Below are 25,027 nucleotides of genomic sequence, written 5' to 3'. Positions count from 1 at the left end.
AGAGCGCTGGGAGCGGCTGTCTGCCGGAGCGGGTTCTCATCAACTTCCCCACGGGGCTCGGCAAGTCGGCCTGGGGGTGCGGGGGTGCTGGAGGAGGTCGGGAGCGGGCCGGGGCAGGCAGAGAGCTGCAGTGGTGCTTGTCAGCAGGCGCGGTTTAACCAGAGGTAACAGTGGGGCTTCGCTGCGGTGGGGGAAGCATCGCCCGGTAGTAACAGTGAGGCCTGTGGAAGCCCCGGGTACGGGATGGAAGAGTAGCGAGATGTCAGGATGAGCGCCTTAAGGCGCAGCCAGGGGCCTCACGCTAGCCCACCCTAGGAACCGCTATTGACTGCGTGCAGCGTCCCACAGCAGACGCCGAGATGTCTGCATTGGCAGCGGAAAGTGCAGGCTGGCGTGGTGCTGCACCTGGGATTCTCTCATCCACATCACGCTGGCTTTCTGCTGACTCAGCCCAGCATAGCTCACATAGGTGAAGTAGGCAATCTGCTTGTCTGAGAACCAGCTAGGAATAGTCTACCCGTGTTTTCCTTTCACTCTTTCTTCTGCCACTTGACAGCTAGGCCTTTAGGACTGACATTTTCCTATGACATAAGCCCTGAGGTGATGATGCCTTAAAAAGGAGTGGTAAAAGTCCTTTTAAATTATGTAAAAACAGATCACAGGCTCACAGGATGTTCGGGGTTGGAAGCGACCTCTGAAGATCTTTGAGTCCAACCCCCTTGCCAGAGCAGGACCATGGAATCCAGCACAGGTCACACAGGAACACATTCAGACAGGGCTGGAAGGGCTCCAGAGGAGAAGACTCCACAACATCTCTGGGCAGCCTGTTCCAGTGCTATGTGACCCTCACAGTGAAGAAGTTCCTCCTCATGTTGAGGTGGAACCTCCTGTGCTGGAGTTTATATCCATTGCCCCTTGTCCTATCCCAGGGTGCAAATAAGCAGAGCCTGTCCCCTCCCTCCTGATCCCCAGCCCTCAGATATTTAGAAACATTTATTAAACCCCTTCTCAGTCTCCTCTGGGGCTCTCAGCCTCTCCTCACAGGGCACATGCTACAGTCCCTTCATCATCCTGGTGTTTTCTGCTGGTATCCAGGGAGAAAATTCACTCTTGGAGAATTTTGTTGTTGTTGTTAAAACTTGTTATTTTAATTCAAAAAGCATACATTTTCCTGCCAAGCAAAATTATACTTATGGAAAGTTTTCATTGTAACAGCCACAATTGTGCTTTATTTTATGAAGTATTGGTGGGTTTGTTCTTTTTTCAGGGAGACAAAGCAAACCATGAGCTGCAGTTGTGCATTATGGAAGATTTATGAAAAATAAAGTTATTTTCAAATCCCTTTCTTTCACCACCACCTCTCCTTTCCCACCATATCTGCCCCTTTTCCACTCCACCTGCCCCATTTTTCCCCTCAAATCTCAGAGCACTTGGGCTCTGTTGGAGTCTCCTCCCACCCCAGGTGTGGCCACTTGGCCCTCCCCACCCACTCCCCTTTTTCATCCCACCAGAAAAGGCAGAAGCCCCAAGCTGAGCCTATCTGGGCTGGAGGATCCTCCTCTCATCACCGGTGAGTGCCCCTGCTGCACACTGGGTGGTGGTGACGACAACAAAGGCTGAGGGGGCCTGGTGGCCCCCCAGTTGTTAGGAACAACATTGATTGCTACTCCAATATCATCTGTGTGTGTTGGCTGGGGCTGAGCTCCTCTGTATGGTGTCTTGGCTGGTTGGGGGTCTTGCCCCCAGCTCTGGGATGGGTGCAGGAATGGTGGTGGAGGAGCAGGAGCTGTTTAGGCAGGGTGTAGGATGGTGTAGAGGGAACAGGAGCTGCTGTGGGAAGATGAAGTGGGGTGGCAGTGGTGGTGGAACAGGAGTTCAGATTGCTCAGATCCTTGTCAAGCCTCACCTTGAATATCGCCAGGTATGGGGCCCCAACTATCTCCTTGGGTGACTTTTTGCAGTGTTTCAGCACCCTCACAGTAAAGCATTAAGCTGGGAAGTGGGAAACCTTTGCAACTGTCCTTCTGGAGCAGCTTGCTTAAAGAGGCTCCCAAAACCTTTCCTCAATACCACTTCAACCGAGGATGTTTGTGTGTAGCTGAAGTGCAGGTCCCAAAGGTTTCCCCTCTCTGGCTGTCCATAATTGCCCTTACCTTGAAGGAGTAGGTTGTCCTTGGGGTTTTTTTGGTGTTTTGTGGTTGTTTTTTTGCCAGAGAGTTCGTAATATCCTTCACTTTTAGAAGCTTGCACAGTGATATGTGGGTGGAAATACTGAATTTCTCAATACAAAAATATTTTGCCAGAACTTACATGCTCTGAAAAGCTCAGAAATGTAGGGATTTATAGATTTACTTGTTTGCAAGGCAATGTTGCAAAAACCAAACCAAACAAACAAAAAAAAATTGCTAAGTCAGTAGCTTTGGGGTTTTAAGTTTACAAATAACTAAAAAAAAGGGAGGTGTAGGCTGGATGTTAGGAAGAAGCTCACAGAAAGAGAGATTGGCCATTGGAATGTGCTGCCCAGGGAGGTGGTGGAGTCACCATCACTGGAGGTATTTAAGAAGAGCCTGGATGAGGCACTTGGTGCCATGGTTTAGTTGGTTAGATGGTGTTGGGTGATCGGTTGGACTTGATGATCTCAAAGGTCTTTTCCAACCCGGTTAATTCTACTACTTCTGTTCTAAACTTAAATATCACCTTGCTGCACAGTATCTCTTCAGCATTGCCCACACAAGAATTCATGTGGCATCTGTTTCAACATTCATTGGACTTCCCCTGCTCCTAACTGCAATGTTTCACTTCATACATCGCCAGGAGCCACAGCTGGTTCCAAGTGCAGCTGTTTTCCATTTGAAACTGCTGATAAGGAAAACACACTATCCCATAATAATATCAGGAGAAAAAATCTGAAGCTCACTTTACTTTCGGAATTATGTCTGAAAGAGTACCTAAAGGCCATCTGAAAGGATACTAACAATAGTTGATCAATACCATAAATGGCAAAAATAAAAAGTGCAGATAATTCAATTGCTTTTGTCAAGCGTGCTTTAACAGCTACACTGTGAACAAAAGAGCACTCACAGTCACCACACACTCTGCTGCACTCCTCCTGGCCAGAACCAAGGATTCCAGAATAAAAGCATATAGTCCAAACTAACAGGATCAGTGTCTAGTTAACACAATTACAGATAAAAATGTTTTCTCACTAAAAAGGAGAGAGGAGAAAAGGTAACAGCTGCTGGCTGAGAACAAGGAGAATAAGCCCCGCAGAACACTGAGGCGTTTGCATATTGTCCTGATGGTAGATCGTATTGTTAGAACATTAAGCTTGGTTCAAGAGCCTTTGGGGGAAAACTAAAGTAACAATTACCCAAAATCTGTACATCAAGAACAAACCACAGCTTAGAAATACAAGGTTTTGTGAGATGCCAGAAAGAGTTCAGAAACTTTGCTCCCCTTCCAGAAAACAAGTAGCAGTGAAATCAATGATTTGCAAGTCTAAACCAGTTTGGAATATTCAGAGAACAGAGACACTCCCATTTCAAATTTTCCTGGGTTCTGTGCAAGCAGCCAAGGCCCCTGTTCCCCCTCCATGACAAATGAAGCTTCACAGCTGATCCCACAGAAGTCTAACTTCAGAACTGAGAGTCTGCTCCTAGGTTTTCTTGCAGTGAGCCAGAAAGGCCTTCACATCAGTCTTAAAGGCTCTGAAAAAAGTTGTGTGTGGCTCCAGATAGTTTGACACTCTAGATGTGCAATCTTGCCATAGAGTCTGCAGTCACATCGAAAGGGCAGAATTCAGTTTTAAGAATAGGTGCCCAAAATGAGTAAGTAATGCATAAGTCTCTCGGTCTGGAGAGGGAAAGAGACTCAGCTCTTCTGAATATTCCCCCATTGTGAAATTAGAGGCACAAACGAGGCCAAAATATCAACAGCTAGACTATTTATTACATAAATAAAGTGGATGGATCTGAAGGGGAGAGAGAGAAGAGGAAAGGAATTGTATTACCACACCCCCAGACAGTTTGAGTCTGTGGAGGAAAGGTGCTGCAGGAGATGTTGGGTCTGTGCTGAGGCTTTGGCTGTAGAAGAGAGGTGGTCCTCTGGGCAGCCTCTTCAGCTCCATGAGTTGCAGCACGTGGAACTTAGGGCACGGAGAGGGGGCTCTGCTTCTTCCAGGCTCCATGATGATGTCTCTGTCATTTTTCCTCTCCTGGTATTCTCTCCGTTTTCCTTCTCAGCAGCATTGTCCTTCTCCTGCTGTTTTCTTCATCCGTGTTTTCCTTCTGTGTTTTTGGTTCTCTGTTTTTCTTCTGCTGAGCCAGTAGTTGCTCAAGTCTTTTATACAGTTTTTTAGTCCTTAGCTATGTGTCCAAGTATTGTCCCTCAGGAAATCAGGGGCCAGGTGGTGAATCCATTGTCTCACCATCCTCCCTTTCCGGGGTACTTGATGGGTGGAGATTATCTTGTCTTATGCATATTCCCGAAGAGGGCCTCGGTCCTTGATTTTTATCTTTGTTGAGTCACACCAGGAGAGACATGCTTTTAGTCTCTCACAATAAGTCATCTATTACTCCAGCTTTGTGAGTCAAAGGACTTCAGCACACCAGTATGGCAAACCATATAACACAACTTTGAATAAGCTGATCTTGGCCACTGCATTACTTAGGCAGATGAAAAATAGAGAACAAGTCCCTCACTCTTAAGTGAGGAATGCCTGTTTCCCAGAATTGTAGCACTGAAGTAAATGATGATGAACCAAATTTATACAGCCTGGCAGTGGGAAAAGCATGGAATGATTCATTTCTTTTCTGTCTAATGCTGTTTGTGCTGTTGCTGATTGAAGGTGTCACCTTACGGAAATTTTAACAAATGCACTGCAAGACTTTCCTTCAACTTGATTCATCCTTTCTAAACATAGCAAGCAGAGAACAGCTTGACAACTTGACAGCATACCATTAGCAAACAATGGCAGAAGGTGTGTTATCAATTACACAGGCAAAGTGTCCCGAGCACAAAATCATATATTCTCCCAACCTAGCTAATGCCAAAAATGAGTGAATGGACTCGAAACACACACGGTTATTTCACTTTGGTCTTACTCTTTGTAGACACTCATTCTAAGTCACATCCTTGTTAAGCACCTCAGTGATGCATCTCATTTGGCAGCCAAATCCTTTCCTCTTAGGTTCAACATACCGTGGATTCTGCTTCTACTAAACATACCACCTTTTAACATGTCTTACGTGTGCTCAGCTCAGCTTCCTCTTAAAGATGATTAAGATAAACATTAAAATACTGTTTTAGATTTCTCCTGGCATTGCCAGATACCTTCAGGCAAGACCACTAGTAATAGAAGCCTAGTCAAAGAACATGCCAAGCAGCATCTGACACAAATTGATTTAAATTTAATGTTGCTTCTGAAGACAAAAAAGGACCTTCCAAAAATTCTCAAAACAGTTTTCTAGGGGAAAAGAAAAATCCTACAAAGATTAACAATGTGAGAACTTGAAAGTGAAAAAATTTAAGACTTACTGACATGAGATAGATTGCACACCTTCAGCACAATGAATCACTTGTCCATCAATCAGTTTGAGCTCTTTCAAATATTGCCTCAGCTGTCTGCTCTTATTAAGACTCTTGTAATCATGTATTCTTTGGGGGGGAAGAGGAAGTGTGTGCATGTGGCTGTTTGATCTCATGTTGTAGCAGCCCACGAGCTTTGATGTAAAGTCAGATGAAGTACTGGAAGTGTCCTGCACTGAGCAGAGCCATCTGTATTGTCATCTGAGGCAAGTCTGAAGTGGAGCCAGGAGAGACAAGGGCCAAACCTGGGAAATTGTTATTACCTGCTCCAGTGGCAGCTGGGAGGGGCAGCTCCTCCAGTGTCAACCATCCCAGTGTACAATCCAGAGAAACAGTGGAAACAGTGGCTGGCACAGGCATCATGAAAGTGGTGATGGAGTTGTCCTCATGTTACTGCTTCCAATCATCCTTGGTGAGGCCAAAGTGGCTAGCCTTCAGAGCCCTGCTAGGCTGCTTCCATTAGAAACCTTTGTTGTCTTCAGAAAAAAAGTGAAGGTATATTTCAAGAGTTTCTTGGTGCACTCCTGCCTCCCTGTGCTGAGTAAACATCCAGATCAATTCCTCATAGTTTAATCAAAACCAAACAGAATATGACTTGGTTTTACATTTTTTTTAAATTAAACCAAACATATCCTATAATAAACAGAGAAAGTAAGCAGTCCTGCTATATTAATCTCTGGGTATGTGAGTTCCTTGCTATGTTGGTTTTTCCCCCAGGTGTTACTGTACACATACACCTTTAAATGTTTGTTCTCTACGCCTGAGTCATCCTTGCATGATTGCACTTCCCTGTACCAGGGAACAGTTCCACCCTCACAGGCTTAGACTCTGATCCAAAGATAAAGTCAGCTGGGCAGTTTCCTCCCTTTGCTTCTAAGGTCAAGACTTTATGGAGTATAGTTTGCCTACACATCATTACAAGATACATGGCTGTCTATGTATGGAAGGTGGAAGCCATCAATACCTTCCAGCGTAGCAGTCATAAACATGGCAAGGGTGTGAACAAGGAAGGGCAAAAACTGCAGCTATGAGATCATAGTTCTACTTTGGAGCTGGGGTGACCTTTAGATGGCTATTGCTTAACAAATGCAACAACTGATACTTTGCATTCCTAAAATGTCCACCAACACAGAGCAGAAGTTTCACTTTGTCATAAAACAAGCTATCAGAACTTCAAACGTACAGGTGATTTGTTTCTTTCCCACAGATTTCTTAGTAAGACTTGGTTCTGATTATTACAATTATAATATTATGAGCTGTAATGATTTGTCTCCTTGTTACCTCTGACTAATTCAGTGCTATTTCCCAATTTAGAGATGAGGAAGCTACATAGTCAGTGGTTATCAGTGAAGGGGCATAATCTACATCTTCTGACTCAGAGTCCTGTGCTTTAAACATCAGACTGTATTTCCTCCTTCAACAGATTTATGGTAGCATTCAAGGAAAACACACATTTCCCATAAAATGCTTGAAGTAATGTGGCATAAACAAGTTATGGTCACATTTAGGCATCACCAGGGTCTCATTTATTTAGCTTCACTGGAGACAGATCATTATGTGTCCCAAATTCTTCTCTTTTCCCTGGACAACCCTTATGTACATGTAGAGCACCACAGTTTTGCTAAAGCATTTTTAGGAGGTAGATTTGGTTTCAGTATGCAGACTGGCTTTTTGGAATGCTTCATGGGGTTTGTCTACCATTTTTAGACAGGTACCTTATCATTGAACTCTGTTTTGTTTTGTTTGCTTGTTGTTCCCAGATTCTGTGTACAGATGCTTCATTGGTGCAAGGTTTTATGCTGTCTTTGCTGTATTTTCTTCCATGGATTTACGCCATTTTATCCACAGCATGAGAGCTGCCCTGTAGCAATTGCATTCATTGGCATATGGATGCTCTACTAAAATAAAAGACCAGCAAAAGGGAGTGATAAGAGACCTAAGTTTTCATTTCATTAAATGTGATGTCACTCTTACCTAAAGCTTCACTTAATCTCTCAGATTTAAACCCATTTTGGCACTCCTAATACAGTCTTTTGGTGAAAAGACTAAGACTGAGTCATTTACCACTATTCTCTTTTGACCATAAGTTTCTGGAGTGATTTTCATCAGTTACCAAAATTAGGAAATGTGGAAAACAAGTTGTATGTCAGAAGCAGCTCTGACTGGATCCAAGTAAGTCATCTAGTCCTACTGCCCATTTAGAAGGAAAGGTAAAATTCTCATGACCCATGAATAGAATTTCTCCTGAACAGCCCATAATCAAACGCACCATTTCTTTCAAATTCAAAACCCTTTGCTTTAAAATTTAGAGAACTATTAATCTCTTTTTTCTCAATTTTAATTTATATTTCTTTACATTTTGTATTTCTCGTAGGTGATGAGGGACCTGAAGCACAAGTTACATTGGTAGAGCAAATTTAGCTGGGCAAGGGCCATGCTTATTCTGTGTGCTTGTAAAGCTGAGATTGATACACTCTCTTCCTGCTGTTCCAACACTAAAGAAAAATACATCTTCAGTCTGAATTCCAGCTGTGATAGAGGTCAAGATGAAGAAATGAGAGCCTAGAGAAGGGGACAAATAGGTCTAAATCAATATTGTCGGTGCACTTACTCAGGACAGATACTGGTATATAGTGGTAATCACAACAAAGTTGCCTTTCAGCCCCAAGCTAAATAAGAGTATGCCTGATGTTTACTTGAGTGCTGGCAGATTGGTCTAGAATTAAGGCATCAGATGCATAGCTAGTGGCACAGAAAAACTGCTTGTAGATTAAATAGATGCCAATCAGGAGAGGGCTAAAGAGAAGACAGAAAAGAAGCAATGCAAACTTTGGTGAGGTATGAGAGGTTATGCAAGGCCTGGAAATGGTTGACCTAGGTAAATAATTTTACCCACTGTGTTGTAGATGGACTGGAGCAGAGCAGACAGGGACTAATTCAGCTGCCATTAGTGCAACATTTTCCAGAAGTATTTACAAGAATATTAGGGCAATTAGAGCAAGGCTTAGAATTTTCCTCAAGTGTCAGCAGACGTCAGGAATATGCCTGTGCTGTTACTCAAATACACCACATCAGCAAGAAGAAACAGCTCTCTACCATCCCACATCCTGGTTTGTAGTAGTGGGTCTTCATAGCAAGCACCAGAAGCATTGCTAAAGCATGTTCATAGGTCCTATTGAAAATCTGTGGTAAAATCATGTCCCACTCCAAAGGATGTATATGATTTTTTTAAATGTTCTTATTTTTACTGGTAATACCATTCATAGCACTGTGGTTCTCAAAGGCTTACAAAGCAGAAAAGCTTGTATAAGTCAACAGCAACTTTCAGATCAGTAAGAAAGAGCTATTAAAACATGTTTGCTAAAAGCTGAAGGTCAGAATTAGTGCAGGATGTATAAATACAAACATGCATTGAATAAAACTGTTTGATCTTTATCTATACTACCACAGTCCTGTATACCATATAGGAGGACACAGTCCTGTTCTGCCTCCAGATAACAAGCTCTCTGCTTAAAAAGAGGCCAAAGAGGCAGTGTTTCCATAGGTAATCATCCTGATGCCAAACAAAGCTTAAGTGTGCAGCATACAAGTTGGGTGATCAGTAGCCCCCCAGTGGCCACTGCTACTTGGACTAGGAGTGTTTGTGAGGCATACATTTATACCCTAGTTCCCATCAGTTGGTTACGGAGCAGCTGTGCATAAGAAGAGGCAGATGTAACGGAGTCATTGTCAATTAGTCCCAGGCAGAGTGCACAGCTGTTTGCTGAATCTGACCTTGCATATAAGTTTCTTAAAACTCCCAACTCATGCATGAGTATTTGACTTCCATCTTGGCATGAAAACTCTCCAACTGATACATTTTGGTTCAGCATTAATGGTGCGTGGTTTGAAACGTGTTCAGAGCTTTCTTCTGGAAGTTCATTGAAAGGGAAGAGCTTTGTTCTACCTTTGTTCAGTTTTGAACCACTGGTGTTACTTAGGAATCATTAATTCTACTTTACCTCTCTAAATAGTGGTGTTTAAAATTATTTTTACCCTGAGAAATGGAAAACAAAGTACCAGCCATACTGCCTCAGAAGCAGATGGAAAACACACGTCTGCTCTCTGTGATGATGGACAAAATTTTGCCTTATGCTCTGCTTATTCTGGCTATGAACATCTCCTTGAACCAGCACAGGGTTTCACAAGCCCCAGGAGGACATGGGGAGTGTTCTAATGTTATCATACCTTTAATTAAAAGAAGAAAGGACTAATGACCTTGAAACACAAGTGTTCTGCAATATATCCATCCCTTACCTGTGTTGTGCTTTACTGCTTCTAATCTTAAAACAACAAACTGAAGCTCAAATGTGTGACTCTTTGTTCATTCCAAAAGGGAGAAGAGAGGGTTTTATTTTACAAATTGGTCTCACAAGCTTGGCTAATTAAGCTACCCCTTAAGATCTGAAAGTCTGGCATTTTTCTCTTACATGACTGAATAATGCAAATATATCAGTAATGGAAAGTAACAAAATAGATGAGAAATAACTGGGTAACTTTGAATTTCTTGACTGCTACAATATGGAATAGACTCCCTTGAGAGCATTGCTTTCCTGATTTAAAGCATTGTATTTCACATCTTGTGAATAATGTTTGCGAAATATGTCATCAATTCAATCCAAATACCTTTTGAACCAAAGGACAGAGTAACCTTCAAAGAAGCAGAAATGAAGGTTTGTCCTTTGTGCCTATTTTGCAATACATAATTACATTTTATGTTGCTTTTGCCTCTATATACAATGCAAGAAAAATACCTTTTCCTGTTCATCACGTTACAATTGCAAAGCTTGACTGGAAAATTCCAGGTATGCTTTGAAGACTTCCAAGTTTTTTACATTAAGAAATTAAATCTGGTTAATTGAGGAACATCCTCCATAAGTCATTGCTGACTTAGCATTTATTTCAGTAGTATTTTCTGTTTGGAGTGGGTTTTATCCTGAAATATCCCATAAAATATTCAAATGGAAGTAATTTCCCATAGCTTGAATTAGGTCCTAATGGAAATCTAGAATTAGGTAGTCAGTCATTATACAGCATAATGCTTGCTTTTGTAGAGGCATCCTTTCATGCTACATGGAACAAGCAGAAGGGGAAATAAGGTCCCAAAAGAAACTTGGTAAAATTCACTGCAAACCCTGCTGAAATCCAGATCTGTCATTCTACAGACTTCTTACAGCAAGTGAGAGGTTTGTGTTGAGGAATGGCTTGAATTTCAGGGACATGGTTCTATGGAACAACTGTTTGATCAGAGTGTATAGGCCAGACTCCATCTTGCTGTTTACTGCTCACAGCTTAGCTGGTATGCTGATGTAGCAAGGTCACCACAGCCCTGTGACTGTGCTTGCAGTTTCTCATAAGATAGCACCATGTGAAATAGTTACTTATAAGATAGTAGTATGTGAAACAAAGACCTACTGAGGAAGGAGATTGTGGAGTTGCACGTAGGCCTAACCGCAAGTAGGCTGGATATTCTGATGTAACCCTGGACTAATAGCTAATACACTAATGACACGTATGTATATTTAGCTGCTGAATATACTATATAAGCTGTGTTTTCGAACAATAAAGTTGAAGCCTGATTACCAATCATTGATTGTCTGCGCGATGCTTCCTACCACAACAGGTTTGTACCTCCAAGTAATCCTCTCTGTTGACAGTGAAGTTTGTGTTTTTCCTGCTTTTCAGACGGAGAGGAGCTTGTGGTGAGGCACAGCTCAAAAGTCTAGAACTCCCTTACTGCACAAAGCAGTCCTATTTTTTGAGAAGACAGTAATAAACGTTGTCCCTCATATGGGATGTGTGCATGTGCCCCAACAGAAACAAGCTGGTTGCTTGTGTGTGAGGTGGGAAGCATCTGGCTGGGGATATGTGGCTCTGCTCGCATTCCTGTGGTTGCCCAAACACGCAGTTCAGCGCTTGTCTCGTTGCTAGGTTCTCTGCCACCTACTCTCTAGTTCAGATAAACAATGGGGCGTGCTTTGCCTACTCAGTAAAGTGACACTGAGGGGGCTTGAAACAAGGTGAATCAAAAGCCAGCCTGCTGAGCACGTTCATACGGGCCCACCTTTTGTCTCCTGTCTGTGCTGTCATTCTCACTGTTTGGACGGAATCCGTTACAGCAAAGCGTCTGACAGTGAAGGCAATAATTTGCCATGATGCGCTGGAAAGAGCAGCATCACACTGCTGGAGCAGCCCTGGGAGACAACAGCAAGGGCCAAAGCCTAGTTTTAAATCCAAGGCAGGAGACAAGCATGTAAAGAGGAAAGCAAGGACCTGATTTAAAAGCTGGAAGTTCAAGGTTTCTCCTTCTAATGCAGGAATTGAGTGACTCGTTCCCTAGGAGTGCAGTCCAGGAAGAAAAGCTGTGGTCCTTATTCTCTGGAAACAAGTGCACTCCTTCTCCAGCACGCAGCAGGCTGAGACCTTAGGGGAAAATGGAAAGGGCAAGCAAAAGGCAGAAGGCCCTGAGATCAGGGTTGTTTCCTGATCTCTTCAGGGAGGGGTTTATGACTTTTCCCAGTTCAAAGCATCTCCTTAACACACATGCTGATGGGCTCACAAAGAGCTATCTCCAATAACAATACAGGGAACCCACTTCTAAAAGCAGCAAAGATCCTCTTATCCTGCAACTTATCCATTACATGAGGGTTTTATACTAGGTGTTCCAAACACAATGAATCAGAAGAAAGTTTCTCTGTTATGTAGTGTAACAAATGCCAGCATAGGAGCTGTTTTGCAAAGTTGGTCCCGGCCCCTTTGCAAAAAATGTGTGGGTAAAGACAGACAGGACTTGCCAACAGCAGACACTGTCAGAGGACTCCTCCTAGAAATGCTTGCTTTGCAATCTTCAAAGGCAAAAATGATAGACAAACTTGCACTGAAGCAGTCTACAGAATATGAGATGCAACAAATGTGGTTTAATCTTCTGTTTCATCATTCTCCTGCCTGTATATGAGTGTATGTTGTGCAAGAAGGCAACAAAATCCATCCCTGGCAGTGCAATTTTGCACCTGAAAAAAGAGAAGGAGAGGATAATTTGTTCAAGGCCATTTTTACAGTACATGCCTTTCACTAATGTTGTGGGTGTTTGGGTTTTTTTTTATCAAAGGAGATAACTGTGGCTCAGTTTGCTTTTAATTGTGGTAGGGCATCCATAGGACATCAGAGAGTCTGACTCAGACATTAAAGGGGAGAGTTTGGGAAACACTTGATGAGCCAGTTTGTGTTTTGAGACTGCACTGGAGTTGACACCTTTGCAGAAGTTACATGAATTAGGACAGATCTCAGTGCACTATTTGTCATATATGATTCATCCCAACATGAAGTATCTGGACATGGCCTAACTAATGCCAGTACTTGAAATGTCACTGTAAGGAATTTAACACGCAAATTATGTCCTACAAGCTCAGCAGATTATCTCTAATACTTACTTCATGAATTCTCAGGTTGCTCTGCCTGACACTGCCTCTCAAGTTCCAGGTAGTTCTTCCTGTCATAATATAGACAGGAATTTTTGTCACAAGTCACTTAGAAAAGAAACAAAGATCCATGCTTTTAAGTGATGTTTCATGCTGCAGAATCACTCAGCTCATTTGTATGTGCAGCACTTCCTGCATTCCCATTGACTGGTACAAACTTTCATGTCACATTGCTTTCATACTAGTAGACTCTAGCAACCTAACACTGCTTTCTCTCCTTTCAGATACAGAGTTGTCGACATACACAAATAGGATATTTCAAGGAACACAAGACAGTGTATTCCTGCTTCAAACACTAGGTTTAAATGGGTGCTTAATTACTGGCCATTCTCCAGGCAGGCACTGACAGGCTTAGCAACAGTCACTTTTGCAATCAGCTGGTGCTACCTACAAGCTACTTAGCTAGGAGTTCCTCAGTGACTGAGCATAACCGACATTAAATTGTCCTTGAATTCACTCTAGGACAGCAAGTGAATTTCACTAAGTAAAAAGCAAAGACTAGCCAATTCATTACCCACCAAATCCTTCCTGCTTCTGGGACTCCACTAACACCAATGTGCATCTGTCTGTTGACTATCAGGCTTGTGAGCTTGTGTCCTTTCTATATCCCTGTATCCACATTTGTTTCTAGCATCTGCTTCCCCCACTCTTCACGGGGTTCAAAGAATGTGCTTCAGACTGGTTAGCTAGCTGGGAGTCGTCAGAGCAGGTCCATTCATTTTCCCATGGTGTGTTTTGTTCCATCTCACCACTGTAATTTTTCCCACTTCAATCTTACTGGTGTTACCTGCTTGGCATGTCAGGTTATCAGTGACTAATGAGGTACTTATTTCCAGGGATGAAGCAGCTAAAGAATTTTTTCTTTACTATAGAGATGATTCCATATGACTTTTCATTCAGCAAACCTACTGCTTATGTGCTCATTATCCCAGTTTTCTATTTTATAAGCCAGAAATATATGCAGTGATTCAACGGCAAGCATCACTGTTTGTACAAAGCTCACATCAAGGCTAAACACAGGCACATGAAAATGCATGCCCAAAAGACAGCTCACAGAGAGAAGGGAGATTTTACTTGTGATATATTGTTGTTCAGAGCAAGAATGAAAATCAAGGATGAAAACGTAAGGCTCACCAGAGATTTGTGTCGGAAATGTGATATAGCTGTACCCAGTCATTTGCATGCTTGGGTTGCGGCAAGAGGCTGCCTCCGTATCTCATCACTGAGGAACAATAGTTTGCTCCAGCTCATTTGCCCTCCTGTTTCCTCATGTACTCACATGGCATAACAAACCACATTTGAGAATGGCAGGTTAGCCAGTGATACGGAGGAATTAAGAGTGGTGACTCTTTAGGAAATGGAAAAGGGAATGCTGTGAGGAATGGAGAACTGTGGGCAATTATTGCAATTAGACTGGGGGAAAAGTATTAAGCTCAGGGTGTCCCTTACTTTTAAGTTAAATGCAAAATTTTTAAGGTCTTTTACACATTGAATAGGAAAGAAAGGGAGTATGGCATTATTCAGCACAATGCCTAGTAAGTAACTCTAGGTGCATGCAAGGGCCTTGGCAAAGATTTAGGAACACTTCGTAAATGTTAATGAAGTTGGACAAGAGTTGAAGCAATCATATATACATATTTATATATATATTTATCTTAGATATAGCAGAGAAGTTTTTGCCAGAAGTCTCATGCCAAGCCCAGAAGAAGAACCAGGGATTTCCATTTTAGCAGAATTCATTAACACATCATGGCCCTTCGCTGTCCCTGTCTCCCCTTTCACTTATCTTCAGTCTCAAGATACCTATACCAAAAGAGCTCTTCCCAAAACACAAAGAAATCACTGGGCTGGTAGCATTTACTGAAGAGCTTTCTCTGTGTGATCCAGCAGGAAAGCGATCTGAGGTGTGGCCTCGGTGTTCTTCAGTACTTGTCATGCATAGTGCTGAGAAGTCCTGTGGGAAACACAACAATTATGGTACAAGTTAGAACAACTCTCAGGGTAGCTGGAATTTTTCCAGGGAGCAAACTGGCCTGTGGCAGCTTCAGAATGGAGATAAGTTTGTATTTCTTGCATTTATTGTCTGCTCAGTATGACACCTGAAAGGAGCTAAGCTGACTCTTTTCTCCTGTTGTCAGTGTGGCTGTGCTGCGGAGGAAGAATGCAACTGCAAGAAGTACTGTACAAGCAAATAAAAAACATGCTGACTGAAACAGCGTAGAGCCATGGAGTGCTAACAGATGAAGAGAGGTGGAAATGTACCAGGTTAGTTACCTAGCACAGTGCAGAGATTCCTGATGTAGCCCCACCAGAACTCCTCAAAGCAGAAGCCTCTAGAAGCACTGCCCCAAGCCTGTGAGCTCTGTATCACAGCACAAAGGTAGCTGTCACCTCAGACTATACAACACCCAATGTTGTTACTGTCAAGGGGGAAAAGGCACTTTCCCCCTCCTATCTTAAAAAATTCACTCACAGAAGCAATGAGAGAACTTGAAAAAACATTTGCCATGTAAATCACATTTCCACCCTTACCCTCCACACTGCCTAAAGAAGCAGGGGATACTGATAGAAATGATAGGGAGATCGTTTTCTGTAGCTACAAGATAAAGCTAGAAGTAATAATATCCGTGTCATGCTTTTGACTGACCTCCGAAGAGAAGCAGGGTATCTCTGGAATCTGCTACTAACTGTAAATGCCACGCTGACAAAACCCATCTTGGTGTCGAAAGATTACACTGCACAAAGCTATTATGTATTACTTTAATATCAGAGTTGCTCCTTGTGGCAAGATCAGCTCTCTGCTTTATGACTACTGACAGGTGAAATAAAATGCAGTGAGCAGAAGGCATGTGAAATTAAGTCAGATTTTATTGTATAATGGACTTCTATCAGAATGGGAGAAAAACAGGACTCATAAGACCTACTGCTAGTTAGTGGTTATGGAAAGAAAGTCAATCTGCAATTAAACTATAGTGGTGATAAATTCAATAGGAGTGAGTAATGGTAGCTAAACTTAATTAAAACTGGAAATATATAACATGTCACTAACAGTCTTTTGCTGAAACCATCTGACAGTTTGGGCTAGGTTGCTCCTAGAAGGCTCACTACTGTACTTCAGGCAAAAGACCTGCTGAGATCTATATCCTCACAGAGATTATAGACACAGCTTAAAGCTGATAGGACTGTCTGGATTCAAGCAATGATTACATGGCCATTGCCCAGCTCTGAGATACAGCTTACATGACCTTGAGAAGAGATGTGCCTCTTTGAAGAAAAACACTTCTTGGATGAAACATTGGTTTACAGGGACTACTGCTGGGTGCAGTTATTGCTTGGGAAAGCATTTTGTGATAACTGGGTTCTTACATTTTCATGTAATGATCGTGTCTGAGCATGGAAGGTACAGAGTATACCGCGACTGTTTTGTGATGTAGGTTCTGTGACCTCAGCTGCATTGCCTTATTGGGCTGTATGCTGCTGGAGGCCAGAAACTCTGACTGTCCACTGTTAATTATTTATGCACGCTCCAAGGCACTGAGAGAGTAACCTAGTTAAGCTGAAGAGGATCCTCCTGATGTGCCCACCAGTAGGCGCAATGAGGAGGTAGGTGTGGGCTGACCCGCTCTGGAGAACTGCTGTAGAACCAGCGGGTCACAGCACAGGCTCCACCGCCGGTGCTTGCCTTCCCGTGATGTGCTGCTTCGGATACTCTGCAGCACAGGCAGGGCACTGGGCTGCCTTGTTTGCTAGGGTGACTGCACCATCACACCACACACACTCCTGAAGGGCGAAGTGCTGTTGGAGCCAGAGACTGCCTTTCACCTGAAATGACATCAAAATGCAGTGCTCAGAGCAGGCAGGCACAGCCGCAGCAGCGGTACTTAGGTTTTCGCTTTGTCTTTTGCCTGCAGCTGCAGACCTTCCTCCAGCAATGCCAGACAAACACCAAACCCTGGGATGCCAAGCACTGCCTGGCAAGACTTTCTGGAGCTGACTGTGACAGGCTCTGGCTACAATTTGTGTCAGTATGAAAGCAAAAAAATATCTTGTATTGAATAGCACCTTTTGAGTAAAATTCCCTGCCTGGCCAGGCACGTGGTCATGTAACCGTAAAAATACCACGCTTTGGAGGCATGACCCACATCTTTAAACACAGCAGTATGCACCAAAACCTGCTCTCCAAGACAAAAGCTCTGGTTTCTTCTTCTGCCATAACTGCAGGTGTAGCTTGGAAGCACCTCACAATCTGCAGTGTGAGCATGGATAGAGTAATCTCAAATGCAGCATGGACATAGGCATCTTATCTGCTTCACTCTCTAGGCTCAAGTTAGCATTCCTTGAAGCTGCATCAAGGTATTGATTACATTGCAGTGAGGAAGGAAAACTTTGCCGGTCCAAGCTGTCCAGAGAAACCCGGAGAGCACAGGTTTTGTGAAGCTTCCAGGATCCCAGGGCAAGAAAAGAAGTGCTGCAAAATGTCAGGAATGTTGCTGCTTCTCTGAAAGTATTCTCAGCCAGAAAAAATTGTCTGAAGTGTTTGCTTGGAGTAATAAAATGGATGGTAGGGGAGCACTTTCCTTCCATCATGCACAGGGCAGAAAAATGAGCCTGGGAAAAGAATACATCCTTATCCTCTGCTGAACATCTCAACAGTTGCCTCCAAAGAGACATAACTGGGTGCTAGCTCTGAAAATGTCATCATGCCCCAGGATTGCTGTCATAAATGTGAGGCATTGCAGCCACTGCCAAGATGTGCTTCACTCCTATTTTGGGGCATATTTCGGAAGTGAAGCAACATTCACTGCACTCAAGGGAAATTATGCTTAGGTGAGGACTGACACTGAGCTTCATCATAACAGGATTTTCTGGATTTCTGAATCCCAGCCCAAGTCTACAGCTAAAGTTTCAAAACTAGTCCTTAGATTCATAATGGTCCACAGCAAAACCACAGAGATGAATAAAGTGAACTGTGGGTGGAAAATCAAATTCCATGGTGAAATTTCAGATGCTGTCATTCTGGTCCATCTCAAATTTAAATCTGTGGATCAGATGGACTGGTTCTACTGCTCTTACTGCTCCTTCCTGTGGCAATGCCAGCGATGAGCAGTGTGAGCAATCTGGCTGTGCAGGCCTAGAGCCTGACATGGTGGTAGGCCATGCTCAGCATAAGTGCAGAGCCAGCTAGCAGTGTAGCAAAACAGTGCTGTGTCTGGAGTAACTAAAACAGGGCACTGATAGCTATAAACATAGAAAGTTATCCTGGAACAACAGGACATGCACCTGCATCAACAAACCTTGCATGTCGTTAGTAGTTGGACCAATAATCTGTAATAGTGCGATGTGTGGTCACTCAGAGGGAACCAATGGAGCCATGCCAACGAGGCACTCCGAGTTTATACAAGTTGTAGAAGTTCCCTTCCTATGTGCTTCTGCCTTTCCTTTCTCTTCTTCTTCTACACTTTATTTTACTGTGCTATACTCGCACCATAGGCCTGCACCATCAGCCTGCAACACTGGAACAAGAAAGGAACAATAGTCGATCATATTGGTCAGCTGTATTGACTCCAATCTCCGTCGTCTATACCTTCCTCCTGTAGCTTTGTGAGAGAAGCAGGATACAAGTTCTCCTGCCTTCAGTACCAGATGTTTAAAGCATGTCAGGGAAAGGAATGCTGCCACTCTCATCCACACAAAGAAATGTCTGGTTTACTTTTCAGAAAATGGGAGACTACACATGGAGGTAGGAAATTAATTTATTCTAATTGCAACCAGACCACAAATATATCCTTAAATCCACAATATCAGGCCCTCAGCAGAGGTCTGAGTGCCTGTGCTGGAGGCCAGTATGGATGTGGTGTAGCTGTGTCACCTTGGATCAGATGCTTGTGAAAAGCTAGTGGGTGAGAAAGATCTGCAAGAAGCCCTGTTGGATGCCACCCACTGCTTGGGAGCTGCATTTGAGCTCCAGCTCTTGCCCTGGGCCCCTGCCTGAGGTACGTTGTGGCAGTGCCTGTACCCAGATCATGCCCCTCAATGAGGCAAACACCTGGCTTGACCTGGGACCAACATCTGGCAGCCACTGAGCTGACCCTGGACACTGCCAGGGGACCACAGTTCTCACCTTGCTCCACAACATGGCAAAAGGGGGCCTCTGCCCTGGCTTGCCTTGTTGTCACCCTCGGCTGCTGGCCTTGCCATAGGAATTCCCCATGGTTCACAGGATCTGATGTGAAGTTAGAACATCTGCTTGATGCCAGGATTCTTAAATAAAAGTTGCATTGTTGAGATCTAAGAATGAAGAATACTGTTTTACAAACCCAAACAAGCTACTGGTCATTATTATTTTAGCTGAGGTTGCATTGTCTTTTCCCTCTGGAAGGACTGGGCTATAGACTGGCTTTTAAACTAGCTTAAAATCAGACAAGATGTGTAACATAAGCAGGTGTCTAAACTAAATGCTATGTCCTTGATTTCCTATGAGTGCCTGGCATGACCAATCTGATCTCCTTCTATGCCCACGTGGCCGCCTGGTGGATGTGGGGCAGGCTGTAGATGCAGTCTGCCTGGACTTCAGCAAGGTCTTTAACACCATCCCCCACAGCAAACTCCTGGCCAAGCTGTCAGCCCCTGGCTTGGACAGCAGCACTCTGAGCTGGGTTAGGAACTGGCTGGAGGCTGAGCCCAGAGAGTGGTGGTGAATGGTGCCACATCCAGCTGGCAGCCAGGCACTAGTGTGTGTGTCCCCGGGATCAGTGCTGGGCCCCGTCCTGTTCAATATCTTCATTGATGATCTGGATCGGGGGATTGAGTCCATCATCAGTAAGTTTGCAGATGACACCAAGCTGGGGGCAGGAGTTGATCTGTTAGAGGGTAGGAAAGCTCTGCAGAGGGACCTTGACCAGGCAGACAGATGGGCAGAGTCCAACAGGATGGCATTCAACAAGTCCAAGTGCCAGGTTCTACACATTGGCCACAGCAATCCCAGGCAGTGCTACAGGCTGGGGTCAGAGTGGCTGGAGAAAAGCCAGGCAGAAAGGGACCTGGGGGTACTGGTTGATAGCAGCTGAATATGAGCCAGCAGTTTGCCCAGGTGGCCAAGAAGGCCAGTGGCATTCTGGCCTGCATCAGGAATAGTGTGGCCAGCAGGAGTAGGGAAGTCATTGTGCCCTGTGCTCAGCACTGGTTAGGCCGCACCTTGAGTCCTGTATCCAGTTCTGGGCTCCTCAGTTTAAGAAGGACATTGAGACTCTTGAACGTGTCCAGAGAAGGGCAACAAAGCTGGGGAGGGGTCTGGAGCACAGCCCTGTGAGGAGAGGCTTAGGGAGCTGGGGTTGTTTAGCCTGGAGAAGAGGAGGCTCAGGGGAGACCTCATTGCTCTTTACAACTCCCTGAAGGGAGGTTGTAGCCAGGGGGGAGTTGGTCTCTTCTCTCAGGCACCCAGCACCAGAACAAGAGGACACAGTCTCAAGCTGCACCAGGGGAAGTTTAGGCTGGAGGTGAGGAGAAAGTTCTTCCCAGCAAGAGTAATTGCCCATTGGAATGTGCTGCCCAGGGAGGTGGTGGAGTCACCATCCCTGGAGGTGTTCAAGAGGGGATTGGATGTGGCACTTGGAGCCAGGGTTTAGTTGTCTGGAGGTGTTGGGTGATCGGTTGGACTTGATGGTCTCTGAGGTCTTTTCCAACCTTATTGATTCTATGATTCTATGACAGTTGGTGTGAGTGGAGGAGTAGATTCAGACAGCCACTGCAAAGGTGGCCATGTGCCCTGCTGGGGCTAGGGCTTCACATCTGTCCTCACCTTGAGCACCAACACCCTTGCTGGCTTCTGCCTGGGGCAGATGTTCTGGAAAATTCCCTAGCACAGGGCATAGTTGTGTGCTTAAATACCCAAGTGCAAAAATGTTTATTCCAGTAGGAATTTACTTGTAAATAGGCTGCTTATTGTCTTTAAATGCTGGCAATGAATACAAGGATATTTCTGCTTTGAGTCATTCAATATTAAATAAAAAATAGAGACTTCATCACTGAGGCCCCACAGGCACTATGGTTACTCAGTTAAAGGCAAATGAAAGAGAGCCCACTGCTGCTGCCAGAAGGCTGCAGAGTATTTCTTGGGATTTTCGAGGGAAAAAAATAAATCAAATTTTATATTGTTGCCTACATAACAACTTAGTTCTCTTCATTTGTCTATTGTGACACAGTCTCCCAGACCTGCAGTGTGGCTGAGTGAGCTCTCTCAGTGGAAAGACAGGGGCTCCAAAAGGGGAACAAAGCCCCTGTTGATAACGTGCCCCTGAGAAGTTTTGTTTGTTCAAAGTGACCCTTTGTATCTTGCTTTCCATTGTGGAATGTAGAAAGGGTTAAGCAACTAAAATGTTTACTAATGCACTGCTGAACTGGCACCTAAGTGTTGTTTTGTGGAAGTCCTGCCTGCAATGTTATGGATTAAACCAATAGCAATTTCCTTATAAATGTGTGTCAAAAGGCATCTACAAACATTAAATAAATTAGCAGCTGTAGTATTTGCTGGGAAAGAAACTGAAGCTCTACAGGAGTTCAATAAATACCAACAATTACATCTGAATCATAAGAAACTTCTACTCATTTTTATTATTTCAATGACTTGTTGTTCCACATGTTTCCTTTGAAAGATTCCATCAGTGCACATCATGCTAGTACCGCAACCTCCTCCTGCAATTACAGAGCAAAATGGCAACCCCCATCCCTGATACTGGCCAGGTCCATGGGATCTGAACCCAACCTTAGCTTTAAAACATTGCTTGAACTTGAGATTCTTGGATTCACGTGAGCTTGTTTCTTGTTTCCCAGTTAGATAATGATACATGACCAAATGCTCTATTTTCTTGACAGTGAGCTATCTGTTGATCATTAAAACAAAATGAGTCCAGCTATGCTGAACTTAAACAGTCCACCTCCACAACACACATGCACAGAACCAACCTCACTGTCTTCATCCATTATCCATCCTACTTTTCCCACTGTTTTACTCGCTTTACAGCACTATTATTTTCAGAGCTGTATTTATGAGCATTAGCCCATTCCAGTTTTCACTCTAAAAGTGTCTCATTCATAACTGCTTGGAAGATCTGGACAAGTCATCACTTCAGCCAAATGGGGAGAATCAGTGCACCCTCTGCCTCCTTAAAAGCAACCTTCCCGTTCCCTTGCCTTGGCTGGTGCAGGGGTACCAAAAAGCATGACTCAGCTTCTCTCACAGGAGACACCAAGAGCCAGTGGCAATGACTCCACAGCGTTGCACAAGAGGTTTGCGGCATTTCTGGCTGCTGCTTCAGTCTCTGATGCTGCAGACACAGATCTTTTCCCAGGTGAGGCACAGGAGGTCAAGACTTGGAGGGGGGAAGGGAGAATGTTTGACCTTCTTTTTCCAAGCTATTAGTGGCACACCTTCACTGATTGGCCAACAAGCTGAGTTCTGAATGGCAAATCAAAGTAAAACCACATCCTTGTAAAGCATGAGAGCTTGTAAACTATAAGAGCAGGTACACAGTCAAAGCTGCTGTTGGCTGTAGTAAGTGCAGCCTGTTTTAATCTACTGTTTAATTCAGGAGCGCTAACCCAGATACAAGTGACAGACAAGGACAGTATTTTCTTCTCTTTAGGGTACAAAAAAACAAAATAATCATCCATGACTTGTTGGTTGTTGTTGTTGTTGTTCCCCCCCCCCCCCCCCCCCCCCCCGAACATAAATCATTACTTAGAGCTTTTTCGTATGCATACTCATTTACAGAAAATCACTCCAACTACCAGCCGGTATTTATACCTATACCAAACCGGCAGGCTTCTGGGTGAGAAGTGTGGTCAGCCAGGAAAAGAATATGATCTGCAACAACTTCGAGCTCGGCTTCGCTCCTTTGCTGCAGAGCGTTACCAGAGGTCGGTAAGGCAGGAACGGTTCACGCTACGTGCCCTTGGACAGGAATACTTGCGGAGCCCAGCCAGGAGAGCGTGGCCACCAGAGGGAGCTCTCCAGCAGCCAGACAAGATTCTTTCCCACACAGGAGGAAAAGCACATCAAAACTGAGCAGCAGCCAAAAAACTCAGCCAGATTCAGCTAATTAAAACATGTAAATGCATACAATTATTTGGGGGAGAGGGGGCGCGGCATTTTAAACTATATGTATTCAACTTTATGTATTCATTAAAGTATTTTTAGGAAGAACCCTGCAGCTGCTTCAAACCTGAGAAAACTTTTCTTGATCAATACTTGTAGTGTAGGAGTTAAGTAATGAAGGACTGCTGATTCTGATCCTACTTACAGCAAGCTTTGCATTACAGAAAGAGAAAGCAAGCCACCAGACACCAGCCAACCAAATCCCACATTTCACCCCTTCCTTTCTGATAGCCATGCAGTGAGAAGTTCTTCACCATGACAGTGGTGAAGCACTGGAATGGGTTGTGCAGGGAGGTGGTTGAGGCCCCGTCCCTGGAGGTGTTTAAGACCAGGCTGGATGAGGCTCTGGCCATCCTGATCTAATGTGGGGTGTCCCTGCCCATGGCAAGGGGTTGGAACTAGATGATCCTTGTGGTCCCTTCCAACCCTGACTGATACTATAAGTGGCTTACCTTACGCAAATGTGGGCAGGGTCACTGCACCAGTGTTGCTGGGATGAGTATCAACACCCCACCTGCTCTGGAAGGCTGTTTCTGTGGGATGAGCCTTACTGGGCTGTGCTGTATGGGCTGCCACATTCTTTGGAGCATTCACTGTGAGCTCCCTGCAGGTAATGGAAATGCCCTGACTTGTTTTGCAAGAGCAGAGGTTTTGCCAGTCCAGGGCCAAGATGCACCTCCCTTGACACTGCTGTGCACTGCGCTGCGTGCTCACTAGTTTCTACTTCTCAGGTCACCTGAATCAAGGATTTTGGAACCTGTTCTTCCCTACTCTGTTCCCAACAGGATGAATGTTTCAGGATGAATTATTTAAGTCTCTACACGTTAAACCAAATTTGCCAATAAGGAATAAATGAACGCCTTGGAGGAACCCAGTAACTGGGTATTAGTCTGATCCCCCTCACATCCCATTTTGGCAATTGAATTGGCTCAGTGCCTACAACAAAAATACCACAGCACTAGTTTCAACTTCTGACTGCTTTACAAACAAGATCTATAGCAAGTGGTATAAATTCAAGAACATCCATGGCAAGAGTCAAAATGAAGCAGTAGTAACTGATGACATCTTTAAGACAGCTACATCTGATTTCATCTTCAAGGCCTTCTCAGAAAAATGGGTAGCATTTCAACTAGCTTGCTACATCTATTGCAAGATCATCAGAACTTTTCTTTGTGAATTAATTGCTTTATATTCAGAAGATATTTATTACTTCAATATTCTGATGTTCTTAATCTCAGAGGAATTCAAGTTATTCTTAACAGTTATCAATAGTGATAAATTCAGCTTAAAAAGCTTCTACAATTAATGTAAGAAGGATGTGAAATAAATATCCTTGTGTCATGGATAACAAAAATATGCCTGATTTCTACTTAAAACAGCACAATATGACAGTATTCCACCTCCTGGCACAACTAAGAAAAACTTTGATGTGCTGATCTCCAACCTATAACCATACAAAAGGCTCTGGTTATTGCAGAATCCATTAAAAGGAAGTGGAATGTGACTGAAGGACACCACATCCAAGCCACAATCTGAACATTTGCTTCAAGCCACCCAGGGTGGAACTCCATGCAGAAGCACAGCCCCAGCTACTGAGGAATCCAACAGGAATGTAAGGATAACTTTCTCATAGATTTCTTCAGTGTCAACTTAGGCTACATCAAGAGACATTTACAGGAACTTTCTGAGTGACTCATGTTTAAATTCAGTCTGTTTTTATTAGCATGGCCTGTGCTTGCTATTTGTGATGGAGACCTTTTAATCAGAGAGT

At 43.9% G+C, this 25,027-nt stretch overlaps 1 long non-coding RNA gene across 1 annotated transcript; it reads left to right on the top strand.

The window, feature by feature from the left end:
- Positions 1-21: 21 nt before the first annotated feature.
- Positions 22-23,296, top strand: LOC137448420 (uncharacterized). The gene is made up of 4 exons (XR_010989083.1): positions 22-164; positions 15,242-15,368; positions 22,342-22,450; positions 22,873-23,296. It is a non-coding gene; the product is annotated as an uncharacterized lncRNA (long non-coding RNA).
- Positions 23,297-25,027: the final 1,731 nt, after the last annotated feature.

The sequence above is a fragment of the Melanerpes formicivorus genome, unplaced genomic scaffold, assembly GCF_026170545.1.
Source record: "Melanerpes formicivorus ecotype bairdi unplaced genomic scaffold, bMelFor1.0.p_v2 SCAF_24, whole genome shotgun sequence".
In the NCBI taxonomy this organism is placed as follows: Eukaryota; Metazoa; Chordata; class Aves; order Piciformes; family Picidae; genus Melanerpes; species Melanerpes formicivorus.
The sequence above is the reverse complement of the archived record's forward strand: the minus strand, read 5'-3'. Positions and strand labels throughout refer to the sequence as shown.